This window comes from Mustela erminea, chromosome 4 (genome assembly GCF_009829155.1).
Source record: "Mustela erminea isolate mMusErm1 chromosome 4, mMusErm1.Pri, whole genome shotgun sequence".
In the NCBI taxonomy this organism is placed as follows: Eukaryota; Metazoa; Chordata; class Mammalia; order Carnivora; family Mustelidae; genus Mustela; species Mustela erminea.
The window spans coordinates 98,571,247-98,584,880 of NC_045617.1; the positions used below are offsets into that span (position 1 = coordinate 98,571,247).

General features: G+C 43.8%; 1 protein-coding gene across 2 annotated transcripts in view; it reads left to right on the forward strand.

Moving 5' to 3' along the window:
* Nucleotides 1-7,769: 7,769 nt before the first annotated feature.
* The window catches only part of PAQR8 (progestin and adipoQ receptor family member 8), a 43,184-nt gene continuing 37,319 nt past the window's right edge, over nt 7,770-13,634 (forward strand). Inside the window, exon 1 of one of the 2 annotated variants that reach the window (XM_032340249.1) lies at nt 7,770-7,956. The gene's annotated coding sequence lies outside the window, so the exon portion shown is untranslated. The remainder of the gene's footprint in view (nt 7,957-13,634) is intronic. The other variant, XM_032340248.1, reaches the window with a different exon arrangement.

The following is a 13,634-nucleotide window of genomic DNA, read 5'->3' on the forward strand; positions in this document are numbered from 1 at the left end:
GCTTCGTCTCCCCCTCTGATTTCCCCCAATTCATTTATCCTTTCCTTCTCCTAATGTCCTCCATGCTCCACAAGTAAGTGAAACCGTATGATAATTGACTCTCTCTGCTTGACTTATTTCATTCAGCATAATCTCTTCCAGTCCCGTCCATGTTGATACAAAAGTTGGGTATTCATCCTTTCTGATAGAGGCATAATACTCCATGGTGTATATGGACCACATCTTCCTTATCCATTCGTCCGTTGAAGGGCATCTTGGTTCTTTCCACAGTTTGGCAATTGTGGCCATTGCTGCTATGAACATTGGGGTACATATGACCCCTCTTTTCACTACATCTGTATCTTTGGGGTAAATATCCAGTAGTGTAATTGCAGGGTCATAATGTAGCTCTATTTTTAATCTTTTTTTTTTTAAATATTTTATTTATTTATTTGACAGAGAGAGAGAGAGAGAGATCACAAGCAGGCAGAAGGGCAGGCAGAGAGAAAGGGGGAAGTAGGCTCCCTACTTGAGCAAAGAGCCTGATGTGGGGCTCAATCCCAGGACCCTGAGATTGTGACCCAAGCCGAAGGCAGAGGCTTAACCCACTGAGCCACCCAGGTGCCCTGCTCTATTTCTAATTTCTTAAGGAATCTCCACACTGTTTTCCAAAGTGGCTGCACCAACTTGCATTCCCACCAACAGTGTAAGAGGGTTCCCCTTTCTCCACATTCTCTCCAACACACGTTGTTTACTGTCTTGTTGATTTTGGCCATTCTAACGGGTGTGAGGTGGTATCTCAATGTGGTTTTGATTCGAATTTCCCTGATGGCTAATGATGATTAACATTTTTTATGTGTCTGTTAGCCTAAATCTCCCTTTAGAATACAGTCCAGATTGAATTGAAGTGGGGCAGACTAAAAAGTGTTTACTTCCCCAAATTTTTGACCTCAGTCTTAAAAGTTCAATTCCTCTGATTTTCCCCAGAGTCAGGGCTTGCCCTCTACCACCCTCCCGCAGGATGTAATGACTAAGAATCAGGAGCAAAGTGAAGGGAAGAAACTTAATTGTTAGGACCTTCAAGATGGGGGCAACCACCTTATTTACTCTGAGGCTTTTCATTCTTCTAAAGAATAAGTAAGGGGCGCCTGGGTGGCTCAGTGGGTTAAAGCCTCTGCCTTCGGCTCAGGTCATGATCCCAGGGTCCTGGGATTGGGCCCGCATCCGGCTTTCTGCTCAGCGGGGAGCCTGCATCCCTCCCTTTCTCTGCCGGCCTCTCTGCATACTTTTGTGATCTCTCTCTGTGTGTCAAATAAATAAATAAAATCTTTAAAAAAAGAAAATCCCTTCCTCTTGATCATAGCTGCTGGAGTACCACAAGGGCTAGAAGTCAACATGTCAAGGAAGGTCCAGCATGAAGAAGTGTATATTTAAAAATAAATAAATAATTAAAAATAAATAAATTAATTTTAAAAATCTTAAAAAAAAAAGAATAAGTAAAAACCTCATATTTTAATAGCCACACTTCTATTTGCCATTCAATTATCATGACCCAATTATAAACCATATTTTCTAAATTTAAGGCTTGTTTAGAACAAGTGTTAAAATTAACACTTAATACTTCAAACATCCTTGGAATGTAGGAATTTATACTGTTTTATTGATTATATAAAGGGTAACTGGTTGCCCATTTTATCATTCATCCTTAGAGTTTCCCACTGAAGCTCTTGCATCTGACAGGAGTTGCAAAAGAGTGGGAGGTCAAATGCAGGGCCACACAACCTAACACATGCCCAGGAGCAATTGCTGCATTTTGTCTCTCGCATCTACATGTGTTAATTGGTTTGCTTCCTGAATTGTTAGTTAACTGTTATCATTAAGAAATAAAATGGGGGTAAAATGGAGTAAACCACTCCAGATGAAATTAAATTAATGAACCTCTACCATTTCACTATTAAATAAGAAACGTAGACACACAATACAAGAATACCATTATTTTTATTTTTATTTTTTATTTGGTTCAGTTCATTAGAAGCCTATGTGTGAAATTAGTATCATTGTCATTTCCCCACTTGGCCAGCTGGCAGTTTAGAAAATAGAAAAGCTGAGTGTGGGGGTGCCTGGATGGCTCAGTTGCTTAAGCTTCCTACTCTTGATCTCAGCTCCAGTGTTGATCTCAGGGTTGTGAGTTCAACCCTGTGTTGGGCTCCATGCTGGATGTGGTGCCTACAAGGAAGGAAGGGAGAGAGGGAGGGAGAGGAGGAGAAAGAGGGAAGGAGGAAGGGAGGAAGAGAGAGAAAAAGAGGGAGAGAAAGAACTAAGTGTGGATGTCTCTGTGAGGAAGGAATGTTAAGGAATGGATAGATTTGACTTAACAGTTAAAAATACAGATATTCAGGGCACCTAGGTGGCTCATTGGGTTAAGCCTCTGCCTTCGGCTCAGGTCAGGATCCCAGGGTCCTGGGATGGCGCCCTGCATCTGTCTCTCTGCTTGGCAGGGAGCCTGCTTCCCCCCCTTCCCTGCCACCACACCTCTACCTGCCTCTCTGCATACTTGTGATCTCTCTCTCTCTCCATCAAATAAATAAATAAAATCTTAAAAAAAAAATACAGATATTCAACTTTCTCCAGATTACTCCTATGCAGTCCACTGGAATAATTATATCTTCTCTTCAAGTAGAAAGTATTAGAACAAAGATCCTATAAGCAACCATTTACAGGAAGCCCTTGCTTTTTTACTCACCTTTATCAAGACCTCATTATGTGAAAAGCACAATGCTGAGTGCTTAATGTGTTATTTCACTTAATCCTAGATATATATATATATATATATATATATCAGGTATAATTATTATTTCCATTTTACAGATAAGGAGCCTGAAGTACAGTACCAAAGGCTCTAAATGATGGTAATAAGACTCAGATTCAAGATGGCCTGATCTTCAAGCCCAAACTTTTTTTTAAATTAAAGTATAATTGATGTATAACACTATATTAGTTTCAGGTGTTCAAATAATGATTTGCTATTTGTAGATTGCAAACTTATCACCACAATGAGTCTAGTTTCTTCTGTCACCGTATAACATTACATAATATGCATCACAATATTATTGACCGTAGTCACCAAGCTCTAAATTGCATCCCCATGACTTATTTATTTTATGACTGGAAATTTGCACCTCTTGGCTCCCTTCCAAGCCCCCTCCCCTTTAGCAACCACCAATCTGTTCTCTGCACCTATGAGTTTCTGCTTGTTTTTGTTTGTTCATTTGTTTTGTTTTCTAGATTCCATATATACATGAAATCATACTTTCTCTGCCTGACTTATCTCACTTAGCATAATTCCCTCAGGATCCATCCATGTTTTTACAAATGGCAAGATTTCATTCTTTTTTATGGCTAAATAGTATGTCATTGTGTGTATGGGAGTGCACATGCGCATGTGTGTGTGTGTGTGTGTGTGTGTGTGTGTATGCCACATCTTCTTTGTACAATCATTTATTGATGGACACTTTGGTTATTTCTATATCTTGGCTATGTGAATAACACTGCAATGAATGTAGGAGTGCATGTGTTTTTCCTAATTAGTGTTTTCATTTTCTTTGGAGAAATACCCAGCAGTGGAATTGCTGGACCATAGGGTGATCATATTTTTTGTTTTCTGAGGAACCTCTGTACTGTTTTCCATATTGGCTGCACCAATTTGCATTCCCACTAACAGCATACAAGCATTCCCTTTTCTGTACTTCCTTGCCAATACTTCTTACTTCTTGTCTTTTTGATAATAGCTATTCTGACAGATGGGACATGGTATCTCATTGCAAACTTGAATTTGCATTTCCCCGACGATTAGTGAATCTTTTCATGTGCCTGTTGGCCATCTACATGGCCTATTCTCTGGAAAAATGCCTATTCAGATCTTCTCATTTTAAATCCCATTTTTAAATTGGATTATCTGGGGTTTGGATATTACTGTTGTTAATGAGTTGTATGAGTTTTCTATGTTGTTTGGATATTAACCCCTTATTGTATATATCATTTGCAAATATCTTTTCCCATTCAATAGGCAGATTTTTTATTTTGTTGATGGTTTCCTTTGCTTTGCAGAAGCTTTTTAGTTTGATGTAGTCCCATTGGTCTATTTTTGCTTTTGTTGCCATTGCCTTTGAAGTCAGATCCAAAAAACATGGCCAAGAGCCATGTTAGGGAGCTTACTGCCTATGTTTTCTTTTAGTACTTTTATGGTTTCTAGTCTTATTCAAATATTAATCCATTTTGAGTTAATTTTTGTAGAGGGTATGGGGTAATGGTCCATAATGCAAGGTGCTTCTCCTTTTCTCTGCCAAGACAGTGAAAAAACTCACCACCCTCAGTTTGCCCATGAGATGTAAAAAGAAAACAAAAGTAATTAGTGGTATTTATTTATTTATTTTTAAATATTTTATTTATTTATTTGTCAGAGAGAGAGAGAGACGGCAAGAGAGGGAGCATAAGCAGGGGGAGTGGAAGAGGGAGAAGCAGGCTTCCCGCTGAGCAGGGAGCCCGATGTGGGGTTGGATGCGGGGCTCGATCCTAGGACCCTGGGATCATGACCTGAGCAAAGGCAGACGCTTAATGACTGAGCTACCCAGGTGCCCCTAACTTGTGTTTTTAACCAACACTCTTTGTTGTATGAGTTTTCAGGAGTAGGTCTTTTGGGATAGACCAGTATAAACCAGTAGAGATGTCCAGCAGATGGTTTAACTACAGCACACTTCAACTTCTCCGTGTCACTGTAGGGCTAACAGTTCCTATCCACTACCTACTTCTCATAAAATACATGAAGTTTAGGGATACAGTGTCATCACATGCACTTTGAGCTTCTTGGAAAAAACAATGCTATGTAAACACATTATGAAAGCAATAGAAAAACAGTGTCATTGTGGTATGTATACAACATAAAATGGACCAAATTATTTTGTTAGAGTTTGGGACAAAAATAGCTCCTTAATCTTGCATATTTATTTTTTAATTATGCTTATATTGGCTGTGTCTGTGGCTCTCAAGGGCAGTCTGGACAGGGAATGTGTTGATAGAATGTTGATTGGGTTAGCAGTTTAATATTCCTTTTGAAGGAAATTCTGTACTATCCCAGACCTTGCCTGTTTCCAGCTTTTGGGAAAACCACAAGTCAAAATGTTGTTGTCAGATGAAAGTGTTACGCGGAGGGAGGTTGGCCGTGACTTTCTATATACTAAAGACCTTCTTACTATCCTTGCGAAAGATCCAGGAGGCTTTTATTATTAATTCAAAAATAGTAAGGTCACTTTAGGGATCTTTTTTCCAGAATTACCAAAATGTCACTTGTACCACCCAAACTGAAGTGGGCCATTACCTCCAAGTAAAAAATGGAAGAAGGTAGCGTGAGATCTAAGTAGTTTTAAAAGTCATGAAGAATGTGGATGTACTTAGCACTACTGAACTGTACATTTAAAAAATGGTTAAGGTGGCAAATTTTTTTATTATGTTTACCACAATTAAAAGTGTTTTCAAAAGGTTAAGGTGGTAACATTTACCATACTTTAGAGAAAAAAACATGAGACGAATGAGAAACCAGCTCTCTTTTTCTGGTGGCCTGGACGCACCACTTGTAAAACAGAATCCTCTGCCCCCAGATAAAAATGCCTGACACCCCTTACACTTGAGGCTGCACTTTCATACCCATTCCCTAGATAAAGTCTCATAGGAAAGGAACATTTACCATTTCCTTTTCCTTTTTTTTTTTTTTTTAATGTTTTATTTATTTACTTGCCAGAGAGAGAGAGCGCGAGCGAGCCCGGGGACACAAGCAGGGGAGAGGCAGGCAGAGGGAGAGTCAGTCATGCGTCGTGTCCCCCCCCCCCCACCCCCGGCCTCCCGCCCGCCCAAGCAAGAACCCTGACAAGGGACTCAATCCCAGGACTCTGGCTGGGATCAGACAGTTAACCACTTACCCACCCAGGGGTCCCCACTTACCATTTTCTTACTGTGACACAGAGAAAATCTTAAAGGACTTGTTAGGTTTTATTTAAGACTAGAGAACCCTCTCCTCGCTCCAGGTGGAGGGACTCTCCGGGGAAAAGTAAAGCTGCAGGCATAATTAACATCCATTTCACAGACTCCTCAGGTCTGACAGCCCCCTTCAGCTGGATTGAACCGTGGTTGGGCCTTCATATTTGCTAACCTGTAATTTTCTTTCTAGAGTGGCAGAGAGAGGAAAAAGGGAGACTTTTTAATCCCCTGTCAATCAGTTCTGCTGTAATTTATGATCTCTGGCCAAAAAATAAATGCCTATTAATATTGAGGGCTTGTTTTTTTGTGAGTATGGGAGAATTCCCTGACATCTTTGGGGGTGAAACAGAGATGGAGAGGGCAAATCTGCCAAGGGTCTTCTGTGACATTTCCACCAGTAACTGTGTGTGCTGGACCTGTGATTCCGTGGGAATATCAGCGGCCCTGAAGACAGGGTCCCTTACTCTTTCCTAGTCCTGATTCGGCTTTAAACCTGTCCGTTGGACTGCTGGATCTAAAAGTCTTCATTTATGAAGTTCAAATGACCTTGTTGGAGAACCTACTATCTTTGCTTCATGCTCTTTCGTTGAAGATAAAGACAATAATGGATTTTAAAATGTTTTGAGGGACGCCTGGGTGGCTCAGTTGGTTAAGCAGCTGCCTTCGGCTCAGGTCATGATCCCAGCGTCCTGGGATTGAGTCCCACATCGGGCTCCTTGCTCCGCAGGGAGCCTGCTTCTCCCTCTGACTCTGCCTGCCTCTCTGTCTGCCTGTGCTCGCTCTCGCTTGCTGTTTCTCTGACAAATAAATAAATAAATCTTAAAAAAAAAATAAATAAAATGTTTTGAAAAGTGAAAACACAGCACGAGTGTGAGGTGGTGTTAAACATGTCACTGGAGCAAGGTGGTCTAAGGGCAAAGTGTCAGGTTTCAACAAACCAGAGCTAGGCCCCAGTGTCTCAGAAAAGTAATGACTTGAATCAAACATTCTTCCTCCAGAATTGATTCAGGCCATCTTCTCAGGATCTGATCGGTTTTTCTTTTTTTTCCAGATAACGGAGAAGGCTTTTTCATAGCAAAGCCAATCTGATTTGTTAATTGATGCCCCTACATCTTAAGTGTATTTTTGTCCTGGTAAAATACAGACATTGTGGGCAAGGAGAGCAAGTCTGGGACCAGATGTGGCATTTCCTCTCCTGCCCTGTCCCCTTGTATTTAGATCATTGATACTGCACACTGGCTAGCCCGCTGTGGATTGAGGATATAGGGGTAGAGACATGGGTCCCTCGCATGTCAGTGTAAGAGGTGTGTTTGTGTGGTGCGTAAGTCACAGGAGAGCACTTCCCGATGTGTCTCAGGGGCGTGAAAATGTGTCTGCAAGGGCCCTCCTTGGTGTGTTAAAGTAGGATCTCACAGGCAAAATGACCCAGAATGTGCAGATGCGTGTGGTTCGGAAGCCAGAATTTGAGTCGGTCCTGAGATCAAAGATGAAGTTTGTTGTTGTTGTTGCCGCCGTTCCCCTCCTCCAAAAACACGTCGAAAAAACAAAAAGCAAAAAAACCTCGGGAACGGCCCCCTGGAGTGGGTTCTTCGAACAGACAGGACAGTAATGAACGTGTGTCTCTCTCTCCAGCCCTCCGGCCTTCCGGGCTGAAAGGGGGCTGCGTGGGTCTGACCCGGGTGGAAGGAAGAGGTGTCACTCAACTTCCTCGGTGAGGCGGCACCGCGGGCGCGGTGGGCGCGCGGGTCTGCGCATCCCGCCTCCGGCCGGGAAGGGGCGGAGCCGGGCGGTGCCCGCCCCCCGGCGGTCCCCTCCCCCGGGCCGCTCCCCTGTGCAGTGCCCGCCGCAGTCACAGCCGCCTGCGGAAAGCTGGTAGCTGGGGACCCGAGCCGGAGTGCTGCCAGGCTGGGTTGGGTTGTCTCGCAGGCTCAGCCGCCGCCCCTGCCGGTGAGTCGGGGGCTCCTAGCCGGCGGGCGAGCGGGGGGAGGGGAGGTCAGGACCGCGCCGTTGGGGAGCCCCGGGGCTCGAGCACCGGTGCCGGGGGGTATGTCAGCACAGAGGGCTTGGGGAGCCCCAGACCCCGAGCTCCGAGGGTGTCCAGAATCGGGATGTTGAGGAACCCGAGGCCGTGGACCAGGGTCAGTGCTCCAGTGTTGGGGAGTCGCAGAGCTCGAGCCCTGAGAGTGAGGCGGCAGGTCAGGATTCAGACGTTGGGGACTCCCGGAGCCCGAGCCTGGAGGACTGAGGGGTCAGGATCGCAACGTTGGAGAGGTTCGCTGCCGGAACGAGGGTGTCCTGTCGGCATTCCTGGGGCGCCCTCCGCAGGGCGGAGGGGAACTGAAGGCGGGAGGGGAGTGTGAAGGGGAAGAAGCCAGAGGCGGGCGGGGCGGGAGGGGAGCCCGGGAAAGGGTCGGGGGGTGGCGAGGCTTGTGCCTTTTGGGGGGAAGGATGGAGGGGGCCTCTCCTGGAGGGGGCGCGGGAAACGGAGTTGTGCGGCAAGCGGGGGATACGTTGTGCGGCATAGGGAGTCGGAGGGATGGAACGCCGCGGCGGGGAACCCGGGGTGGGGGCTGGGGTCAGGGGTGAGGGGGCAGGGACTCGCGGAACGTCTTGGCCTAGGGGACGCACACTCTCCTGGGAATGGGGTCATGGAAACCTCGAGAGGGCATGCTCTCCGGAGAGCAAGACCAGGCCACCACAGACCGGGGGCGGGAGGGACCTAGGGAGGGGCGCACCTCGCTGACCGGCGCGGGGACCTGAAGGCAGCGAGGGCACCGCAGCTTCCAGTGCATCTGTGGGCCCTGGAGCACAGACCGACGGGGGCAGATCCGCGGGCCCGGACGGGGTTTTTAATGCTTCGCCTATTTCTAAGCTGGGTTAGAAGTGATTTTGCCCCGGGACCTATTGAGAACAGTCTGGGCTTAAAAGAGTAAAAAGAGTGAGATTGCAAATGTGCGGAGAAGCTCTACCTGTGTGTGTACCTTAGACACAACTCATAATAAAGGTGTATTTAATTCTTAGACCCACTTGTGTTACTTGCTCCCCACTCTCCTATACAGTGAGGAGCTGTTTCTGAGTAAAAACTGGAGGAAAATCAGCAAGAGGAGGGGCGTGCACGCGCGCTCACACGGACACACACCACCCACAAAGGCACTGCATTCCACAGCCGAGTAAACAGGAGAACTAGTGTACAGTTTTGGTTTGTGTTTTTATGGACTTCCTTTACTGAAGTTAATAGGAAGTTGCCTGCATGGAAGGTGGACGGCCTTTGACTACCCTCTTAGGATATTCACAGCCGGTACCCACCCCTCTGCTGCTACACCCTTGACCAGGTCCCTGGCAGGACACTAGTTTGCTTCGTGCCTCAGTGAATGAGTAGCCAAATGCATGTCTAAAGATAAACAAATGACCAGTTCATTTTCTGTTTTTTTGTTTGTTTTTTGGTTTTGCCCCTATTGTTTATTTTGGGTATCCAGCTCCCTTCAACTAGTTAAATAATATGACATTGTATATTAACTTATCCATATGGTTAATTTTGTATGGTAATTAGTTTAATTATTCCATATAAGTTAATTTAGGACTACCCGGGGTTCCAGGAATCCTACTGAGTGGATTTCTCCCCTGGAAGTTTCCTGGGCTTTGAAGGGCAGGGGAAGAGAGATGATCCCCACTCCTTTCCTTCTCTGCTGTAGATATAGGTCGGTATTCTGACACACACACTGAGATTTAAGCTTCCTGGGAGGACCAAGAACTATTTTGGCATCTAGCTTATTTTGGGCCTCTTTTTTTTTTTTTTCCTTCATGAAAAGGAAATCTCTTCAATAATTATTGCAAATTAACGAAAACCGATTTATTCATTTTGCAAGTATCATTTCAGGACATGCTTTTGTTTCATTAAGGGGGTGGTCAGAACTTTGCACCAAAATCTGCATTATCATTATTGCACAGCATATTTATTTACTTAGCCACAGCTAGCTGATTCTTTCAATTCTTTATCCAAATGTTAAAATAAATATGTCTGTATTTATACATTCAAATGAGTATTTCTCCCCTTCAGAAGACTCATCTTGGCACGCTGTGGACTGATTTTAGTGATGCTGTCATTGCTGAGCATAATTTTGGAGCTCCTGCCTTGGAGTTACCTTCAGAGTTTGTAACACATTTATTGAATTGCCTCTGTGATGGCAAACCTCCCTCAGTTGGGAAACAGCCAAATACCAAGTGGGATCAACTCTGGTTTTTGAGGTGAGGAATTGAGGTTGTAATAGGAAGTATGCCCATTAAAGTAATGAAAGTCCTCTTGAAGGACTGGCAGTTTTAAGAGGGGCATCAAGTACAGATATGCAAATGTGTTTAGGACTGGAAAGTAATTGCTTTGAAGTACAGCCCTTATTTGGGTGAATGTGCTCTCCTGTGCATGTAAAAAAGTTGGTTCCATCATCTGTTGTTATACCTCATGGCCTACTGGGCTGGAGAAAATAAGCCTTTCTTCTCTCTTTCAAGGTACTGTTTCCCAGGCAGATTCCATCACTGTGCATTTTTATAGAAGACAAAACAAACAGAAAGATTTGTTTTCTCACCAAAAAAAGGTACCCAGGAAATCACGTACCCCACATATAGTTAATGCCTGGTACTTTTATGTGAAAGATCTCTATAGAAGGAAGGGAAAGAGAGTGAGTTCTGCAAACGTGTTTCAGTTTTGGGATTCCATGGCATACAGTGTGAAAAATTAACATATCCTTTTTCCATTTTTTCCCCCTAAATTACCAATTTTTTTTAAGGTTATATAACATGAGCTTCATACACCCAGAGCTTGAATCTTGATCTAGCTGTGATCTTGGGCAAGTGATTTCATCTCTTTCAGACTCAGTTTTCTTACCTTAAAATGAAGATGCTAATGAGCGTGCCCCCCACGAGGCTGTGATGAGATTTCTGCATGTAAAACACTGAATCCAGTGTCTGACACAAGTGCTCCAAAGAGTCTAGCTATTTTTGTTATTAATACTGTTTATTGATACTATTTTTTCGGGGGGGGATTTTATTTATTTATTTGACAGAGACACAGCGAGAGAGGGCATACAAGCAGGGGGAGTGGGAGAGGGAGAAGTAGGCTTCCCACTGAGCAGGAAGCTGGATATGGGGCTGAATCTCAGAACCCTGGGATCATGACCTGAGCCTAAGGCAGATGCTTAATGACTGAGCCATCCAGGTGTCCCTGTTTATTAATAGTTTTATATTAAAATACCTTTGAAGGGGTACCTGGGTGGCTCAGTGGGTTAAAGCCTCTGCCTTTGGCTCAGGTCATGATCCCGGGTCCTGGGATTGAGCCCCACATTGGTCTCTCTGCTCAGCAGGGAGCCTGCTTCCTCCTCTCTGCCTGCCTCACTGCCTACTTGTGATGTCTGTCTGTAAATAAATAAATAAAATCTGTTAAAATAAATAAATAAATAAAATACCTTTGAAGCCATGTATGAATTTACTATTTCCAAGATAATGATTATTTCCTCTGCTGAGCTTTGCAAATGAATACGTGAATGGGAACATTTTGTTTTTATTCTCTTAGCTTCTCAGGAATTTTTTTTTTTTTTAAAGATTTTATTTATTTATTTGACAGACAGAGATCACAAGTAGGCAGAGAGAGAGAGGAGGAAGCAGGCTCTCACTAAGCAGAGAGCCCGATGCGGGGCTTGATCCCAGGACCCTGAGATCATGACCTGCGCTGAAGGCAGAGGCTTAACCCTCTGAGCCACCCAGGCACCCCTTCTCAAGAATTTTTGAAGTGACCTTAAAAAGCAACTATTGCTAGCTGTTATTTTGAATTTAGTTTTTTTTTTTTTAATGAACATTCTCATTTTTATTGTATATTAGGTATAACAGTTTGGTGAAAATCTAAAGGAAAAAACTTTTAAAACTCCTATAATTTTTTTCCTTGATCAGTCAAATACTATGCTAATATAATAGCTACCATTCTCTTGGCATGTACTGAAAAGGATGATTCTGGTGCACATTTGTTTTACTTAAACTCGAATTTCGATCTGCTTTGTTAAATGAAGAATAACTTGGCACTAAGCTCTCGGCTCTATCATAAATACTGACATTAACTTTTTTCCCGATTCTGTGATTTTTGTTGTAATACAAATTAGGGAGATGCAAAAAGAATTTTACCTTAGTTTTAATCAATCAAATAGCTAGGGGTTGCTGTGAAATAGATGTTTGGTAAAATGTTTAGTGAGTTCTCTGTTTTAGGCAGGTGTGTGCAGGAGACAGAGGTAGAAACAGACTTGTCCTCCACAAGAGTTCACATAAGGTGCTCCCTTAGGACTATGCAGTGGCAAAAGTTTTTTCTTCTCATGGCTTATGAGACTAAGGAGTCGTGTGGATTTCACTACCTGTTATTTTCCCTCAATTTCTTGGAGAAGACTAAATATATGGATCTCTTAATAGTGTTCATATTTTTGAGGTAGATTAGCTCTTGGAATGAGATCCTGCTATGCAGTCATATGCCGTGAAAGGAGATAATGCCTATAAAAATACTCAGTGAGTTGTAGGTGATATATAACTATAGCATAAGGTGGTATTACTGTTATACAGGACTTTCCTAGCATATTCTGATTTTCACCTCCATAGTAGTGTTTGGTTCCAACTCTCTCTTCTAAATAATTGTTAATGTACCTATAAAGTACCAGGAAACAAGACAGCCTGGTGGTGGTTTAGACTAGAGTAGTGATCCCCTCCTCTGCTCTCCACATCCGATAATGTCTGGAAACATTTTTTATTATCACAGCTGGAGGGGAGAGGGATGTTAAGGCATGTAATGGGTAGAGGCCAGAGATGCTCCTAAGCATAATGTAATGCCAAGGACAGCTCCCAAAACAAAGAATGACCAACTGAAATGTCAGTAGTTCTGAGAAACTCTGGACTGGAGCATGGGATCTGGAGTGGGCATCAACCTGCGTTAGCATCCTGGCATGTCCCTGGGTAATTTCCTTAAACCTGAGATTTTGTATAACTAGTGCCTGAAGAGATATTGTGGAATTAAATGAGATAATGTATAGAAAGTGCTTAGTGCACAGAAGGTGCTCAGTAAATTATAACTTTTAGTATTATGTCTGGTTAGTAAATCCAGGACTAGGCTTCAAACGGACAGCTTTGGTCATTTAACTCATTGTAGACAGAACCAATCCAGGCCCTGATCCCATCCATCTGTGTCTGAGAGTAGGGCAGTGACAGGGTAGGGCAGAGACACCTCGGGCCCCCAGGGTTCCTTCTGCATTCTGGCCCAGGCTCTGCCCTGGTTCTGCTAGGTAGCCAAGTATAGGCTGAAGATGACTCCAGCCAGGTGAACAGAACAGTCAATCCCCCCACACTTCTCTGGTGTAGAGGAATCATGAGCTGTGTGGGTGGAGGCCCTTACGGTTTCATCTAGGCCATCTCATCTAGGCTAAACTGGGAAGGAGATAGCCAGGCTGGGAAGCTCCTTCCACCTGAGCTAATCTCCAGGATCTCCTCAGGCCCTTGTCTGTGTCAGGGTCAGAGCTTTCTCTGCTGTATTAACAGGCTATGAGCAAGGTCTGGCAGTTTCCCTTTTTCTTTTTCTTAGCCCCTCCTACTCCAGCAACTTCTTT